A 19,554-nucleotide genomic window follows, 5' to 3' on the forward strand; every position below is an offset into this window, starting at 1 on the left:
ATTGAGAAAACAATGAAATCCAGAGGTGATAGCATTACCAATAATAGAAGAAAAAATGGAAAACCCATAATTCCAAAACCTCAAAAGATAAAATAAAAAGAAGATAATCCTTTCAATGAGTATAATTAAAAAAAATCCATCAGAAAACTTGAAAGAGTTCTTAATATGTGAAAATTCTACACCAGAAATAAAATTGTGTCATAGAAATGGTGGAAAAAGAGTTGAGGCACATTTCTAAAGAGTAAATCATTTAATAGAAATATCAAAAATTGTATGAATGAAGGAAATCTAATAAAATTCTAGAAAGTAGAAAAAGGTAGAAAAGGGAGGATTGCAAAAATAAAATAAAATAGGATCATTCTTCAGAATAAAGGAAGTGAATTTTTTTTTTATTAACGGAAAGAAAAAAAAAAGAAATTAACACAACATTTAGAAATCATACCGTTCTACATATGCACTCAGTAATTCTTAATATCATCACATAGATGCATGATCATCGTTTCTTAGTACATTTGCATCAGTTTAGAGGAACTAGCAACACAACAGAAAAAGATATAAAATGTTAATATAAAGAAAAGAAATAAAAGTAGTAATAATAGTAAAAAACAACAACAAACAAACGAACAAGCAAACAAAAACAAAAAAAACCCTATAGCTCAGATGCAGCTTCATTCAGTGTTTTAACATGATTACTTTACAATTAGGTATTATTGTGCTGTCCATTTTTGAGTTTTTGTTAAGGGTCCAGAGGGGAAAAAAATAAAACCATAAGTTAAAAACAGTTAAAATAAAAACACTCACCATTCTATATCTTGGTGAATTTTCAACATCCTACTTATAGAGAGAGTCCTCTAAGGTTATCCAATGACAAGAAGAAAATAGAGTAATGATGAATTTTATTGGGAAGAGTCTGTAATATGTGTACTTGAACTGGGGATGGGATTATGGAGAAATATTAAAATTCTTAGAAAAAAATGTCCAATTTAATTTTTTCACACAATCAGAGCAGCAACCTATGAGAGTAGCGTTCTTGCATGTCTGGAATGTGTTTACTGGTTGATTGCTTAGGTGCTCTCAATTGTAACATTATTATGCTACTTACAGAATTGTAGGTTTAGAATTAATTTCTCTCAAAAATTAAAGCTCCACCCCAAAAGCAGTCGTGTTTCTATGTAATAGTGATGAACAATCTGAAGAAGGAATGAAGAAAAAACTTCATTTAAAATAGTAACTAAAAGAATCAACTATGTAGTAATAAATCTAACAAAGAACATAAAGTACTCGAACACAGAGATCTACATGATATTGCTGAAAATAAATTTTAAAAGAACTAAATATATGGAAAGGCATTCCATGTTCCTGGATTGGAAGATTAAATAGTATTCATATGTCAATTCTACACAAAGCAATTTACAGATTCAACACAATCACAGTCAAAATTCCAACATCCTTCTTTGCAGAAATTGTAAAGTCAAACATCAAATTACATGTAAGCTGTCCCAAATAAACAAAGCTGTCCTGAGGAAGAACAAAGCTGCAGGACCTACTTCCCAATCTTAAAACCTGTTATACAGCCATTGTACTCAAAATAGCATGCCACTGGTGCAAGGACAGACATACAGACCAATTGAATAAAATTGAGAGTACAGAAATCAACCCTCACAGTAATGACCAATTGATTATTGACAAGGATGCCAAGCACACTCCATGAAAGAAAGACAAGCCTTTTTAGCAAATTGTGTTTGGAAAACTGGATGTCCATAAGCAAAACAATTAAGGTGAGCCCCTACATAGCAGTATATTTAGAATTGACTCAAAATACATCATAAACCTAAATAAAGGCACTAGAATTATTAAACCCATAGAAGAAAATGTAGGGGAGCATCTTTAGGACCCCATGTTAGGCAATAGTTCTCAGACTTTACACTCAAAGAACAAGCAGCAAAGAAAAAAAAAATAGATAAATGCGTCTATTTATCATCAAAATGAAAAAAATAAAAATCTAAGGATTTTATTGTGGAAGTAAAAATACAACTACTGAATGGGAGGAAACATTTGGAAGCCACCAAATGAAGATTTCATATCAAGAATATATGATGATATCCTACAACTCAACAGTAAAAAAGACAAACAACTGAATTTTTTAAACGGGCAAAAGACTTTAATAGGCACTTCTTTGATGATATACAAATGGCCAGAAAGCACATGAAAAGACACCCAAATCCATTAGTTATTCTGGGAATTGAAATGAAATTCACAGTGAGATACCACTTCACACACACTAGAATGGCTACTATTAAAAAAAAGCAGAAAATTAAATCTTTTCGTAAAAAGATTTCTTACGAAATAAGATCACTCATTCATTTGATAGAAACATAAAATACTGCAGCTACTGACGAGCTTCCCTACATTTTCTTCTAGGGGTTTAATAGTTCTAGTGCCTATATTTAGGTTTATGATATATTTTGAGTTAATATACTGCTATGTAAGGGTTCACCTTAATTGTTTTGCTTATGGACATCCAGTTTTCCAAACACAATTTGTTAAAAAGGCTTATCTTTCTTCCATGGAGTGTACATGGCATCCTTGTCAACAATCAATTGGTCATTACTGTGAGGGTTGATTTCTGTACTCTCAGTTTTATTCAATTGGTCTATATGTCTGCCATTGCAGGAGGAACTTGGTGATTCCTCAGAAATTTAAGTATAGAATTATATGACCTGGCAATCCCACTTCTTGGTGGCCATCCCACCTGACAGATCTGAAAGCAGGGACTCACACAAATATTTGCACACCAATGTTCATGGGGGCATTATTCATGATTGCCAAAATAAGGAAGCAATCCAAGTGTCCATCAATCAATAATTGGATAAATTAAATGTAGTGTGTACATAGAATGGATTATTACTCACCATGAAAAAGGAACAAAATTCTGTTATACACTATAACCTAGATAAACCTTAAGGACATCACATTTAGTCAAATAAGCCAGACACACAAGGACAAGTACAGTGTGATATTGATAAGAAATAATTGGAATAAGCAAACTTGTAGCATCAGAATCTAGAATATAGGCCTCCAGGGAATGGGGAGGAGTTAGGTAATGAGGGCTTAATGCTTGGACCTCCCAGGGTTTCAATTTGGGGTGATGAGAAAGTTGTGGTAATGGGTGGTGGCGATGGTAGCACAACAGTGTGAGTGCAGTTGATGGCACTGGATTACATATTTGAATGTGGTTGAAAGGAGAAATGTTAGGCTATATATGTTAATAGAGTGATTTTTTTAAAAATGTAGTACTATACAACACAAACAGTAAATGTTATTGTGAATGATGGACTATTGTTTATTGTACAATTACAGAAAATGTCCTTTCATGACTTGTAACAAATATACCATACTAATACAAAGTGTTAATGATAAGGTGTTAAGTGCGAAATATGTATTTTATGAATGATTTTTCTATAAACCTACTATTCTCTAATTAAAAAAAATGTACATCTTTGTAAAAGTAAAGCTCAAAATTGTTATCTTAGCCTGCATAGCTAAACCCATGATTATATGTTAAGCATAATGAATAAATAAAATGGCAAATTCTTAAAATAAGAACAAATTTATTCCAAATGAAAAAGCATATACCTGGGCGGGCCGCGGTGGCTCAGCGGGCAAGAGTGCTTGCCTGCCATGCCGGAGGACCTCGGTTCGATTCCCGGCCCCAGCCCATGTAAAAAACAAACAAACAAACAAAATATAATAAAACAAGAAAATGTTTAAAGATGTTTCCCTTTCTTCCTCCCTTCCTTCCTTCCATCCTTCCTTCGTTCTCTCTGTCTTTCCTTCCCTTCCTCCCTCTCTCTTTAAAAAAAAAAAAAAAAAAAAAAAAAAAAAAAAAAAAAAGCATATACCTACTGACTGTACTTCTTACCCACTTGTGCCACTTCCTTTTTTGTTCAAGCTCATCAACCTCAATACACAGGGCCTTTTGTTGGAGCGGTCAAGTTCAAATATGGTAGATCACATTGCTTCTGTGTTAAAACAATCCAAGGTTTTCCTTTCCCACATAGAAGAAATTAAAAGTGTTTCCAATGAACAGCAGTCAGCTGATGCAACCCTCTTTCCACATTTCCTTTCTCCCTCTTCTCCTTGTTTTTCTTACTGCTCCCAGGAGCCTCACTGCCCTCTGCTGGTCACCGGGAATGATCCTGCATTGGGGATGAGTTAATTATGAATCACCCACCAGTCACTCTCTCCCTAGGTGGGCGCCCATCTCATCTACTCAACACAAAACTCTGCCTCCCACCAAAGCAAAACCTGTTGGTGAGAGGCAATGACAGATCCACTCACATGTAGTGTTTAATTCACTGCATGGATTTCAGTGAAGCAATTCCATGAAAGCCACTTAAGAATTGAAGACTGAGTAATTGGAAGCTAGAATTAATTATAGTTCTGTTCATAGATAAATGTGCACTAACAGAGTAAAAAAAATGACGCACTGATCCACTGATTACTCAGTAATGTTTTATTATTGGCTGATACCAATTAAGAAAGTTAATGGATAAAATGGTAGCTATTTTCCCTTTGGAATCAAACAGCTTGATAGTGTGTCTTTGACAATTTTACATCTGCTGTGCAGATGTAAAATGGTCAAACTCTTCCGTTCCCTGTGTCCTCACCAACATAGATACAAATGAAGGCAGATTAGTGGGCATTATAGGAATTTTCAGTGAAATAAACACATTTGCTGACCTCTGTTGCATTGAATATTCACTCCCTCCTTCTAATCTTACTGATATTCATTCGTCCTGAATATCAGCAGACAGATGGAAACTTCATGCATGAGGATGGGATGGACACTAGTAAGTCATTATTTTTAGAGTAAAATTTGTTTTACATTTAAAATAGCCTGACAAATAAAACAATGGCTAAAAACCCGTATCATTATTATCTGGTGTTCTAATTATTTATTGTTACAATGCTACGTTTCCTTAGAATGAAATTTAATGGAAGAAAATAATGCATTTGTCTTCCTTAATTTAGGAAGGGTTATGATTTTTAAAATTCTTCACTTATTTATGATATCTAGGTTCAGAAATGCATATAATGAACAAAGATTGTACCATTTATCTTAATAAGCTGAAAGTGTGTTCAATGTTAAATGAAATCACATTTAATGAAAGGTGTATGAGAAATAATAAAAGAAGAAAATTAAAAATAAGTTTGTTGTGTTTATATAAAACCATACTCAAAACAAAGAAATAAAAAAGCAATAGTTTTCAAAGCACTCTTCCACTAGTAGTTACAGGACAGATCCCAGAGTTTGTCATGGGCTACCATACCATCCTCTCAGATTTTTCCTTCTAACTACTCCAGAATAGAAGAGGCTAGAAGTCTAGCATAAATATTTTCTTATCATCACAACCAACTTTTTTGCGTGTGAAAAATAACATTTATACAAAAAAAGCAATGAATTTCAAAGCACAGCACCACAATAAGTTGTAGGACATATTTCAGAGCTTGGCATGGGTTACAATTCCACAATTTTGGGTTTTTACTTCTAGTGCTCTAAGATACTGGAGAATAAAAAGAAATATCAATTTAATGATTTAGCAATCATTTTCATTTGTCAAATCCTACCTTCTCTGTAAAACTCCACCATCTCCTTTGATCATCTTCTTTTCTGCCATAAAGCATGCAAAAAAAACAAAAACAAAAAAAAAAATGTTTAAGGGCTTGGCCTATTGCTTTGCAGCCCCAGATGTTTGGGACGGTGATGGGGTTTCCTCAGTGGTGGAGGTTGATGGCTCCATATCTTTCTTCCACCCCTCAGGGGACTTTGCGATGATGCTTAACGTTTTAATTTTTTAATTTATTGTATTGTTTTTGGTTTGGAAATGTAACTGTAAAATAAAAATAAATATTTAGAGAGCAATCAGGGAACCACAAATTTAAAAGAGAAATTTTGTTTAAAATAGTACATGAATATAGTCTTCCTTGAAAATTATATTATGGTTAAGAATAAAATTCTCACTGATTATCCTCTCCTCAATTTTAGTATCCAGAGAAAAGCATTGCTTTAATAAGTTTGATGTGTTGTGCTTTAGTCCTTTCCTAATAAACTTACATTTGCATACATGTACCCATAGATGAGGTATAGCAAGGGTCAGCAAATCACAGCCAATTACATGTTTTATACAGACTTCAATCTAAAAATGGTTTTTATATATGAACATATAGAATCATCGGACAGAAAACACTAACTTTGAAACCCAATTGAGCAAATTGCTGTCCCCTAAAAGGCATATTAATTCTTTGTCTTAGTAGAAATATATTATAAAAAACTTGTCCTCAAGTATTACTATTTGAATTTTGCTAATAAAAATATCTGGAAAATTTTCTCTTGTTATGTAAGTATCTGTATAAATTCTCAGTTTATTTCTTGGCCTTCAAGATCTAAAATATTTATTATCTAGTCTTTCACAGAAAAAGTTTGCTGATTTATGATTTATAGCACTGTGTGTATGGGTGTGCATTTGTTTATATAAATTGTAACGTACCTGAAAGATAGTTCTAAAATTTGCTTTTCTTATTCAATATTTGGAGATCTTTGTAGGTCAGAATATATAGTTCTTCCTTATTTTTTCCTTATTCCTATAAAGGCTGCACAGTATTCCATAATTGTATATATAATTTGGTAATCTAGTCCTATTGATGAATATTTAAGCTTTTAAGATATTTTCCCATTAAGTAATTATCCTCTTTCTAATGCCAGAGAAAGGTGTGTGAGCCTTTCTCTGGCATTAAATATGGAGAAGTAGTGTTGTTGCATTTTGGGGTAGGTCCATTAACAATTTTACTAGATGATGAAAAGTTGGTGTCTAAACCTAGTTGGAGCAAATTATAGTCCCCCAGCAATGTATGAGATTTGTTCAACAAATGCTATTTGTTCAATAGCATTATCAACTTTGAAAATTTTTGCCTGTCCAATAAAGTTAATATTTTCTCAGTTAAAAAAAAAAGCCACACTCCATTTTCAGCCTTAAATTATTGACAAGTGATTAAGTCAGATAGAATCATCAAACACCCTGTCCTGTAGTATTTTTTCCTATTTTATTAATTTCACCCTAAAAGACACAAACAAATATAGATAATTGTGCAGGTTTGAAGCTGTTGTGCACCCCAGAAAAGTCATGTTGTTTAGCCCTGATTTAATTTTATAGGGTGGGAGGTTTTTGTTTAAGTTGTTTCCATGGAGCAGTGACTCATTTATAGGTGGGACCATTTGATTAGGTGGTTTCCATGGGGATATGTCTCCACCTTTTTGATATGGGCCTCTGACTGACAGTCCTTTAAGAAGGAACCATTGTGGAAAATACTTCAGAGCCCACACAACCAGAAACTTTTGGAGCCATGGAAAGAAAATGCTCCCAGGGAAAGTGTCTGAAAAAGCCTGGAGAGAAAGCTAGCAGATATTGCCATGTACCTCTCCTTTGTATGGCAACAGAAAACTTGTTCTGAGTTTTACAGGTCCAGAGCCAGGGGAAAATTGTCTGTAACTGACTTTGATGAGATCTTGGTACTCTTTCTTACTTTGTGTTATATTTGTGTTGTTACTGAAAAGGTTTATGGGTTTGCAATATTGTGATGGAATGAATGTATTTTGCGTTTTGGAAGAACATGTCATTTTGGGATCCAGAGGGTAGATTGTGCTGCCTTAAAACTGTTGTTTACCCCAGAGAAGCCACGCTTTTTAATTGTGATTTAGTACTGGAGGGTTGCATCCTTTGATTATGTTGCTTCCATGGAGATTTTCCACCTAATTTTGGGTGGGACTTTTTGATTAGGTGGTTTCCATGGATACGTGTCACTACATAATCAATGTGGGGCTGCTTATTGGAGTCCTTTAAGAAGAAACCTTTTTGGAAAAACCTTCAGAGCCCACACAGACAGGGACCTTTGGAGATGCAGAAAGAAAACACCCCTGGGGAAGCGTTTGAGGAAGACTGGAGAGAAAGCCACCAGCTGTCACCATGTGCCTTTCCAGCTGACAGAGGGACACTGAACATCATCCAACCTTTCTTGATGCCTTTATTTGGACATTTTCATAGCCTTAGAATTGTAAACGTCTAACTGAATAAATTCCCTTTGCAAAATCCATTCCATTTCTGGCATATTTCATTCCAGTAGACTTTACAAACAAAAACAATACATTAAAAATATGCCCCTGTATGGTCATGGTCATATTTTTTTACTCAAACACTCAAGGACAGTGAGTAACTTTTTACAATGAAGAATTCACAATGTTTTATATAAGGACAGGAGTGGAGAAATATCAAACCAAATTTTATCATTAGAAACATTTAAAAAATATTTTAAAAGTTTACCTATTTGACATTATCCCAATTTTTATTTTTTCTCTTAATGCAATAGATGGATTCATTTCTTATAATAGATTGTAGAACATTAAATTAGAGATATTAAATGATAAATTATTTCACTTCAAAACTATTCCAAATCCAATGGCCAGCATTCATTCTGTGACTGTTTCACTATCCACAACCATGGAAGGAGGATGATCATAATATTTAAGAGAAGGAGTTAAAGGGCAGAGTGTGGGAGGTTCAAATGGGAAATGCATTCTTAAATATTTACTAAATTTACAGGAAGGTACAATAAAATCTGCCCAAACAGAAGGCATTGACTTGTCACTTCATGTGGAATTTCCAACTGCAGTATTTCTTCACACTGATACTATGGGGACTTGTCTCCATATCTTTGTCATCCCTTCTCCCCTGTTACATAATATATATTAATTTATATTGATCATATAGGAAAAAATAGATGAACACAAGAATGTGGAAGTGGCAGACATGCAGTAGATAATGTCATGCATTTTAATAGAGAGAAAGAGGAAAAAAAGCTTGAAGGGAAAACACAATTATTTAACTTATTAGATGTGAGGGAATACCGAGGAGACAAAATTTTAAAGTAAATAATTTGGGGAAGCTGAGGCTGACAATTTTGGCTCATGTTTGATACCTCCAGTAATTAGGTTATGTATCAAATGGAGCTCTAAGTATAAAACTATACGTAATAAATAACTTGAGTGTGATGGAGAAAATAGCCATGCATTACCTAAATTCCTTATTAAAATACTGAAATTTGTGAACAGCCATAAACTGAATGGTCTTTAGAGACAAGTAGGCTAAAGAGTTTATGGAATATATGAAGAGGATCAATAATAAATAGTTCAAGTTGTTTTTTTTTAACAATTTCAAGAACCTTTATTGAAACCAACATTCAACTTTCTTAAGGTTGAAATTCTGTTTCAGCAAAACCAATTAACAATTCCAAATAAAAAACATTTAAAAATTAATCTTGTTAAAGGTGATAATTTACCCGTCCCCCATTTTATCTGCTATACTTCATTGCACCAAATAAACAGATAGGGAAGACTTTAATCATCTGCACCCCCCACCCCACACAAGAAAAAGGTAAACTGCACTTTCATGAGTGCCTAGTGTCAGAAATGACATGAAATCAGAGTGTAATTAGGCTTAATGTGGTATAAGGCTTCCAATACTTACAGTCCACAAACCCAATGTGAATTCCCCACCATTTAAAAAAAATCTACACAGTGAAATTGCTGGACTAAAAAGGCACTGGGGCCATTACTTGTGATAAATGAAGTCATGAAGTACTTTTGGAAAAATAGAAACAGGCAGTAATTAAGGGCTTACTTCTAATTATTTCAGCAGCAGTCTGGCTTGATCAACCGGAGGAAGATGACTTTTCTGGTTCTCTTTTCTAAGTTGGGCCCAAGAGGGTGAGTTGTTAAAGGAACAGAAGCTACAGAAGTTTCATAAATGTGAGATAGGTCAAAGGTATACTTACTTTAAACTTAACTAGGTGCTAGACTGCATATTTAATAGTAAGTTCTTTTTATTATTTCTTTTCTTTCTTTTTTTTTTACATGGGCAGGCACTGGGAATTGAACCCGGGTCCTCTGGCATGGCAGGCGAGCATTCTTGCCTGCTGAGCCACCGTGGCCTGCCCAATAGTACATTCTTAAGGGTAGCATCTATCAGATGTTCCAATATTAAACATAGAAATGAGTACACGCCATACCTACGTGCCAATTTAAAAGTTTTACCAGCTTAAAAAAATTATGTATATATGGTCAGACTTCTCAGTTATTCTTAATAGATGAGTTCTTTTAATTTGTTTACAAATAGTATGTAAAGGAAGAGAGAGATTTGTGGCAGAGGAAAATCACAGACAGAAGCACTGCCCAGTCTAACTTGCTTGATAACCCTGCCACAGCTTGAGTGGACACAGTCCTTATGTCTTCAAGAAAAGCAGCAGTTGGGGATGGCCAGAGAGGGCTTCTGACACAGTTATTTACAATCCCACTGAAACCCATTCTCCTTTAAGTCAAACACAATCCAGCTGTATATTTCAACTTGATCAAACTAAAATACCAACTCAAACAGATGGCAAAGAATGCTGTCTCCTCTCTGCAGAAGTACAGCAGAGAACCAGGAGAGTTCTAAAAGAAAGCTGTTTTATGGAAAAATTATTATATGCAACCTAATAATTACACTTATACTTAGAAAGATATGAGCAAGTATTTCAAGTGGCAGGCACTTGAATTTTCAAGTGTTCTTTGTTAATAAAAAGTGTTTGTGCTAACTCAGGGAAAAAAATGGTATTACTATAATTGATTAGGACAAAAACAATAGTTGTTTGTTGTTCAACATACCACTAAATTAAACATTCAAATTGCCCTCCTGGAAAGCCTGGCTTTTAGGCACATATTTGTGCAAAAAATCCCAGTTAAGCACAAATAACAGTAATTCCTTTGTTTTAGCATGTGACACAGTTCACATTTTCAATATAACTTCATGTTCCCTGAAACAATATTCAGTACAGTCTCAAGCCAAACACTGAGTTTTATCTCAAGCTCTCTGGCTCTTCTACGTGTGGACAGTCATCTCTGGTCACTGGGCCCTGTCCTGGAGAGCCTTAGTGTGGCCTGCTGCCTGAAGGATGGGGTCCCTTGGGCTTTGCCCAGGGCTGTTCACTTCTAGGGTGTCTTGTTCCAGCCCACAGGACAGTTGCTCCATCTTTTCTAAGTCTTCAGTGTGACTGACCGAGCTTGTCTCACTGAAAGCATCTGAACCTCTTAGGGACCTTTTAAAAGGCTTCTGGCCCGGAAGTCTCTGTCTAGTGCAAGTGCCTGAGGGGGTTGGAGGCAGCGTAACTCCTGTACCTTGTATTTTGGAGACATGTGTGTTCTGTGGACTCCAGAGAGCCTGCTGTTAAGTTAAAAGTCCTTCCCTTTCATGCAGCTTGTACTGGGGAAAACCAATTCAGCACAGATTCTACTGCAGGGATCTGCCATAACACTCCCTCTTCCAGAAGTTGTTCCTCATTTGCCTTCCGCAGCTGAACCTGTGCTTCCTGGATTCCTTTCCAAACAACTTATGTCATGTTTTCAAGAAGCCTTGAGTTTTCCTCAATTTCTCGGGCTTTGACTGCAATGGTCTCCACGAGTTCTGAAATACTGACATCATCGCTTGCCATGCCAGTGTAAATACAGCTCTTCATACTTTTATACTCAGGGCCCATTTTAAATGTAAGGTCAGATTCCAGTTCATTTAACTTTTTCAGGAGTCCAGCATGGATTTTCTCTCCTTCAGGATCTAATTTCAAACAGCTCTCATCATCATTTGCATGTTCATACCTGACAACCCCTATTCCAGGCCAGTTGGGGTCATCAACATATAAAAGACCTTCTGTTCCTTCTACCTCCTGCTTGAACTCTCCTCTCAGCTGGAGGGTACAGGTCAGGACTGGCAGCTTGCTCTTTATGCAGGCTATGAGCTGATCCACATCTTCTCCCTGAGTTCCTAAAACTGCTGCTGTCATCAAAGGGCTGAGCCGCACACACGTGCCCTCGACTTCCAGATCCATGACAGTGAGGCTGCTCGCAGGCAACAGCTGTTTCAGCTGTCCTCCCAGCCAGCGATGCAGTGCATCACAGGAGTGCCTCTCCCGGCCGACTACATGAAGGCACCATGTTGGGCACCGGTGCAGCCTTATGCCCTGAATTTGGGCCTGGTAGTTCCTGGAAAAATCTGAACACCACTACTGGAGAACTCAGCTCATCTTCCACCAAGATTCTGATGTGGTTTACTTTCTTCAAACTTTCTTGCAACCATTGACCCAGTTGACAGGCATGCTTTATTCTCTCCATAATCCCATCAAGTCCCAAGTACTGTAAAGATAACCACAGTGGCAGGGCACAGAGTTTGTCTGCTGGCTTATTTGATGTAAGACCTGCAACTAGGGTCAAGGCAGGATCGTCATGTTTATAAAGTGTAACTGCAGGAACAGCTGGCAAGCCCAGCTACGGGCCAGGAGTCAGTGTCATGCTATCACATTTGATGCAGCCAGCACTGAGGAGGAGACATAACCTAGAGCCAATGTTGCCAGATTCACACCCTCCACATGAAGCCACATGCCACACTTCTCACAGAGTTCTTTCAAACGTCCAATCTTGTCTGTGTGTCCTACTGCTGCAGTACCAGCATTTGCAACAAGCAACAGGAGCTGTCTTCCTCGCTCTGTATCTTCTTTAATCATTTTTGCCAAGAAGGCAACATCCATCTGATGCTGAGATCCAAACATAGTGTTACAGGGCACACGACACAAGCAGGGAAAGGGCAAGCCAAGCTGATTGCAAAGATATTGGCCCAGGCCAGGCCTAGCAGCAGCACTAAGATATATAACAGGTTTTTTGTTACATAACACATTAAATCCATCCACCACGAAGTCTTCATAGCGAGAATGAATGGCAAGCCTACAGATCTTTGCAAGTCCATCTCTTTCTTCTTCATGGAAATAAGCACAGCCATTTTCATACCTGAAAATTCTGCATAGCCGTAAGGTAGTATCCGAAAGTATCCTTGTTGTAAGTTTTCTCAGTTTCTCTTTGTCCAGAGTTGAAATATAAGCTCCCAAACTGTGGCCTAACAAAGCCATATGACCTTGCTCTCCAATATTCTGGATTCAGGAACACTGGGGCTCCTCATCTTCATCTCCATGCATCAGATTTTGAACTAAGAGGAGGAAGCTCACCATATCTTGTCCACTGCCCTGGAGTGGCCCTGGGATGTCTCCTGATATGAGCATCTTTTTATTTTCCTCCTCTGTTCTTCTTTGACTGTCTTCTAGCATCTTCATCGCTTCCTTCAATTTTTTTTTTACCGTTTCGGCTAATGTGGGGTCTTCTATCTTCTCTAGGGATGCGTCCATAGCTGACACGGTCAGCTGAGCTCGATGGTGCCCCGGCGGTCCCGGGAGCTACTTCTGCCTCCCTCGCCCAGCTGCGGTTTCCACGCTGGCAGTTCTGACGTCCCCCAGGCCAACAGCCGACGGGCTGGGAGGAGGAGGAGCCGCCTGGGAACGTCCCCCGGTGGAGGACCCACCGATACCCGGAGGCGGGGCAGGGCGGGACCCCAGCGGGTGGGCCTAGTTCAAGTTTTTGATCTCAGAATTATTTGCTTCTCAAATTCTCTGTAGTTCTCTAGAAATCGAGGTTGTAATTGTCATGAGCAGGATATAGTAGCAGCAAACCTAGGGCCCAATTTAGCATTACTTAGTTGGTTACTTTCAATTTATGTAGAGTGTTGGAAAGGTTCTGTAAAGGCCAGTAGATATTTGGGCAATGACCATTCTAACTTCTTCGTGTTAAGAAAGGGTGTTGACATTATGGGTAGGAGTATGCAACATCTTTCTTCAGTCTTTCAGCATCCTTCGTGGAATACATTTGAACTCACGACTCTCCCCTTATGTGGGACATGACTTCCGGGGGTGTAATTCTCCTGGAAATGTGGGGCATGACTCCCAGCGATGAGTCTGGCTCTGGCATCATGGGGTTGACAATGCTACTTGATCCAAGTGGGGGAAATAAATAAATAAAAATATAAGGCTGCAGTGGCTAAGAGATTTCAAATATAGTGGAGAGCCATTGTAGTAGTTACTCTTATACATGCTTCAGCTAGATATTGCATATTGCCACTGTATGCCAAGCCCCAGCAAACAGTATCCTGAAAACCCTAAAGCATGCCCAGGGCTTTCTTTATATAGATACTTTATACTATAGAGCGTCTGAGACGCTATAATAGTTTCTCTCAGTTTATTTCTCAGAAACCTAAAACATCCAGATTGTTCCTATGCCAGTTAAACCCTGAAACCCAAGTTACCAGTCTCTCTGAAAACAATAACCAATTGCAACCCCCTACCTATAATGTCAACACCCTTTCTTAACATGAAGAAGTTAGAATGGTCATTGCCCAAATATCCATAAAGATTGAGAAAAGGACAAAATGAGAGGGAGGAGCTGCAACATAGAAGATAGTATTTAACAAATGAGCATGGCTACTAAATAATTATATTGACATTTCTTTTAAGTCTCCAGTGTATTAGAACAGCTAGAATGAAACACCTGAATTTGTGGACTTGTAACCCATACCATACTTTGAAGTTTTTTCTATAGCTATTTGTTAAAATGAAATCTATCACTTTTCTCCATATATGGTCTATTTCACAATAAAAATTTTTTTAAACTTAGTCTTGATAAATCAATAACCCATTTATTCAAGACCAAAAGAACCTCTAAATAAAAAAGAATCTTACTTTTTATATATTTCATACCATACACGGCATATAACAGATTAAAAGAGAAAATGACACTAGTCTAAACCTTTGGCTGCTACCCTATTTTTAATCCTCTGCACTAAAAAAAAATTCTAAACATAGAATTTTAAGATGGTATAATATTCAACTTTGTATGGGTTCTTCTATATTGTTCAACCTTTAATTTTACTGTGTTAAGATTGAAATGTGATGATACCCACACTCTGTTAGTCTTTTGAGAGGAAAATTCACTGGGTTGTTGCAAATTTTCATCAATAATGCATTTGACTGCAATGAGCAATAAAACATTCTGATAATCATATGTCAATTAATATTCACAGAGAATACTTATGCAGTATGTTGACTAGACTAATGCAGATTCCTCATGAAAGCCTCTGTACAATATTAACTCATGTTCTTCAGACATGATTCTCCGATAACAAACAGAAAAATGTACCTGGGGAGCATTTGTTCACCAAGCCTAATCCCAGACAATCAGAGCAGCACAGCCCCAAGTGTTACCATGGAATCCCCTGGTCATGGCTGCCTTTGGTCCTGCTGAGGCTGGATGAGCACCTCATGTCTCCTTACTTACCTGGGTTTCTGGGCAGTGCCCATCACCCACAACCACATCATTCCCTGCTGTGCTATGGAGAGTGCATGGTCGAAAAGGACTGAATTCCTTGATTTCTCACATCCTAAATATCTAAACTCTTTGCCCAATCAGAATTGTGTTTATGCCTAAATTGCTATGTAATTGGGGAAAAAGTATTCATAATTTACCCTCTATACCTATTTTTGCAACATAAAAAGTAAAGGAATATATATATATGCGACTGCATTACTCCAAAACTTTGTGAAGTAATTTGATCTGACTTAATATTTGTACCAACAATTTTATAGTCTTACTCAACCAAATTTTATCTATTAGGGCATAACATTTTAACATAAAACAGTGAAAAGGTGATAGAATTGAAACCAAGGTGCAATAATAAGAATATAATAGGTAAATTAAGGGAGAACCTCTTGCAATATGGTGAAATAAAGATAGGCAGAACTCATCCCTCCACCAAAAGTACCTAGAGAACAGACAGGAGCTATCTAAAACAGCAGATATTGGGCTCAGAAGACCATGGAAGGACACTTGCAACATATAAGGAAGATCTGGACAAAAATAACAGAGAAACTATGACTGAAAAATTGTGGTGCATGAACTCAACAGTGGCACTTGGTACCTCTCCTCAACCCCCAGGGCTGGAGGTGGTGGGTCAGCTTGGGTCAGGCCGGCTGGTGAGATGCTGTGCACTCCTTGTCCAACTGTTGGCCAGAAAGGGTGAACCCTGGATTCTGCAACATTGAACATTTCAACGTAGAATCTCAGGGAGCTTGCAGGCCCACTATTTCCACAGACAGAGCAAATACATTGAGTGACTGAGTTCCACTGGATCCCCAGGTCCTCATCCCCCACATCTGAATCCAGCAGTCCCTAAAACATCTGATTCTTGCCAGGTGGGTTGCAGTGGTCTGGTAGAGAAAGAGAGTCTTTTCCCTTTGGAAAATAGGGGAATGTGGAACAGTCTTGATCCAGATGTTGGCCAGATGTTGGTTGGTGAAATAGTACAGTAGGAGTCCTCAGTTTCAGTGCTGTCTAGATAGGTGCCTTAAGCAGTGAGGGGCCTTTATCTACACTTGCCATAGAAACTGGGGGGTTAGAGGGATAAAAAAAATACCTTAAATTTGTAGGGCTATGGGAATTGCTCACTGAAGAGCTCCATTGTTTTCTGCTGGAAAGGTTGGAAAGTACAGTCTGAGAAGTTACCTATTACCCTGGGGCCCTTTGGAATAGATTTGTATTCTCTCAGTAGGAACATGGCCTTGGTTTGGCTATGAAATACTGCAAGTTACAAAGGAAACCTTCAACACAAACCCAATTAACAAAAACATATTAGTCAAGGGGGAATCACAGTCAAAATAATCTTATCAAAATTTTAAAATTTCAACTTCTGTGTGAGGCCAAAGGAAAAGATGTTTATTTGGTGCAAAATTTATATTTGGGTAGCACATTTCCTAATTTAACTCATATGGCCAGTTTAGTTGAGCACCATAAGTACAGGGAGTCTTGAATACACTGTGAGATTCTGTTGGTTTGTCCAGGTTAGTGTGATGCTCTGATATATCCCAGAGTAATTTGGACAACAAATACAAAGTATTTGCAAAGTCCCCTTGGGGGACTAGGGAGAAAGGAGGAAATATTCAACTTCCCTTTTTGGGGAATTCCTGATATTCTTGCAAGCAGTGGGGACAACTGAATTAATAGGCTGAGCCCTCAATCTTGCGGTTCAACCCTTTGAAACTTATTCCTACAAAGGAGAAGCTAAACCTACTTATAATCATGCCTAAGAGTCACCCCCATAGAACCCCTTTTGTTGCTCAGATGTGACCTCTTTCTATAAGCCAACTCACTGCCTTCCCTCTACATGCAACATGACTCCCAGAATGTGAATCATCCTGGTATCGTGGGGCAGAACTCCCAGGGTGAGCTTGGACTCAGCATCCTGGACTTAAGAAAGACTTCTTGTCCAAAAGGGGGAAGAGAGAAATGAGACAAGATAAAATCTCAGTGAATGAGAGATTCAAACAGATATGACAGGCTGTCCTGGAGGCTATTCTTATGCATTACGTAGATATCCATTTTTAGTTTATGGTGTAGTGGAGTGGCTGGAATGAAGTACCTGAAACTGTTGAGCTGTGTTCTAGAAGCCTTGATTCTTGAAGATGATTGTATAATGATACAGCTTTTACAATGTGTCTTTGATTGTGAAAACTTTGTGTCTGATGCTATTTTTATCCTGGGTATGGACAAATGAGTTAAAAACTATGGATAAAAGTAAATAAATAATAGGGGTGGTTAAGGGTTAAAATAAATCTGGTAGATTGAAATACTAGTAGTCATTGAGAGGGAGGGGTAAAGAGTTTGGGATGTATGAGGTTTTTTTTTTTTTTCTTTTATTTCTTTTTAAAAGTTAATACTGTACCCTGGTTTCTTTTCTGATCACATAAATCTTTTGTCTTTTACTAAAGATTCCCATGGAGAGAAACAATTCTGAGTTTATACACCATTTTGGGGGGTCTTGCTTTATATAGGGCTTAAAAAAAATAGGGTGAGCCATGGTGGCTCAGCAGGCAGATTTTTTGCTTGCCAGGCTGGAGACCCAGGATCAATTCCTGGTGCCTATCCATGTGAAAAAAGAATAGTTAATACCCACAATTGATTGTGCCGCATCTCCATGGAGATAATCTAATCCAAAGATGCCAACCTACAGCACTGTATAGGGATTAAAAGAAATGGTTGCTCCCATGAGACTGGATCAGGATTGAAACATGGTTTTTCTGGGGTACACAATGATTTCAAACTGGCACACCTAGGAACAAGTATTCTGATGAGGTAAGTGAAGAAAAAGTTCCATTTACAATCGCACTTAAAATGATAAAATATCTAGGAATAAATTGAATTAAGTATGTAAAGGACCTGTACACATGAAACTACAAAAAATTGCTAAAGGAAGTCAAAGAAGACCTAAATAAATGGAAAGATATCCCATTTTCATGGATTATAAGATTAACAAGCATTAAGATGTTCTATCCAAATTGGTTTACAAATTCAATTCAGTACCAACCAAAATTCCAATAGACTACTTGCAAAAATGGAAAAACTAATTAAAAATGTATTTGAAATGGTAATGGGTCTTGAATACTCAAAAGCACCTTGAAAATGATGAACTTGGAGGACTCATGCTTTCTGATTTACAGCATATTGTAAAGCCACCATGGTCAAAACAGCATGAGGCTGACACAAAGATAGACAAAATGATTGATGGAATTGAATGATTAGTTAAGAGATAGACTTTCAGGTCTATGGTCATTTGTTTTCTGACAAGGCTCCCAAATCCACTCAACTAGGACAAAAGAGACTCATCAATAAATAGTTTTTGGAGATATGCCAGTTTGAAAGGATTTTATGTCCCCAGAAAAGCCAATCCTAATCCAATTTTGTGGAGGCAGCCATTTATTTTAAACCCTATTCAGTACTGTAGGCTGGAAGCTTGATTAGGTTATCTCCAATGAGATGTGACTCACCCAATTATGGCATTAACTTTTGATTAGAAGGAGATATGACTCCACCCATTCCAGGTGGATCTTCATGAGTTTACTGAAATCCTTAAAAGAGGAAACATTTTGGAGAGGGCATAAGAGCCACAAGATAGAGCCATGAGAACCACAGAGCCAATGCAGCCAGAGGCCTTTGGAGATGAAAAAGGAATATGCCCCCAGGAAGCTTCGTGAACCGAGAAGTCTGGAGAAAAAGCTAGCAGACATCACTGTGTGCCTTTCCAGTTGAGAGAAACCCTGAACTTCATCAGCCTTTCTTGAGTGAAAGTAAAATACCTCGTTGGTGCATTAATTCAGAGATTTTATAGACTTGCTTTAATTTGGACATTTTCATGGCCTTAGAACTATAAACTAGCAGTTTATTAGATTCACCTTTTTTCAAAGTCATTCCATTTCTGGTATATTGCATTCCTGAAGCTAGCAAACTAGACCAGGAGAACTGGATATTCATTTCCAAAAGAATGAAAGAGGATCCCCATCTTAAACCCTATGCAAAAATTAATTCAAAATGGATCAAAGACCTAAATATCAGAGCAGGTTCCATAAAAGTCCTTCAAGAAAACATAGGGAAACATCTTCAACATCTAGTGATAGGAGATAGTTTCACTCACCTTGCACCCAAAACACAAGCAACCAAGGGAAAATTAGATAGATGGGACCTCGTCAAAATTGAATACTTCTATGTTT

At 37.4% G+C, this 19,554-nt stretch overlaps 1 non-coding gene and 1 pseudogene across 1 annotated transcript; one reads left to right on the forward strand and one right to left on the reverse strand.

Annotated features, from left to right (window-relative positions):
• Positions 1–10,947: 10,947 nt before the first annotated feature.
• Positions 10,948–13,314, reverse strand: LOC143682399 (pyridoxal-dependent decarboxylase domain-containing protein 1 pseudogene; annotated as a pseudogene).
• A 4,414-nt stretch (positions 13,315–17,728) lies between these two features.
• LOC143685241 (U5 spliceosomal RNA) lies at positions 17,729–17,845 on the forward strand. The gene has a single exon (XR_013176489.1). It is a non-coding gene; the product is annotated as a U5 spliceosomal RNA (small nuclear RNA).
• Positions 17,846–19,554: the final 1,709 nt, after the last annotated feature.

This window comes from Tamandua tetradactyla, chromosome 5 (genome assembly GCF_023851605.1).
Source record: "Tamandua tetradactyla isolate mTamTet1 chromosome 5, mTamTet1.pri, whole genome shotgun sequence".
Lineage (NCBI taxonomy): Eukaryota > Metazoa > Chordata > Mammalia > Pilosa > Myrmecophagidae > Tamandua > Tamandua tetradactyla.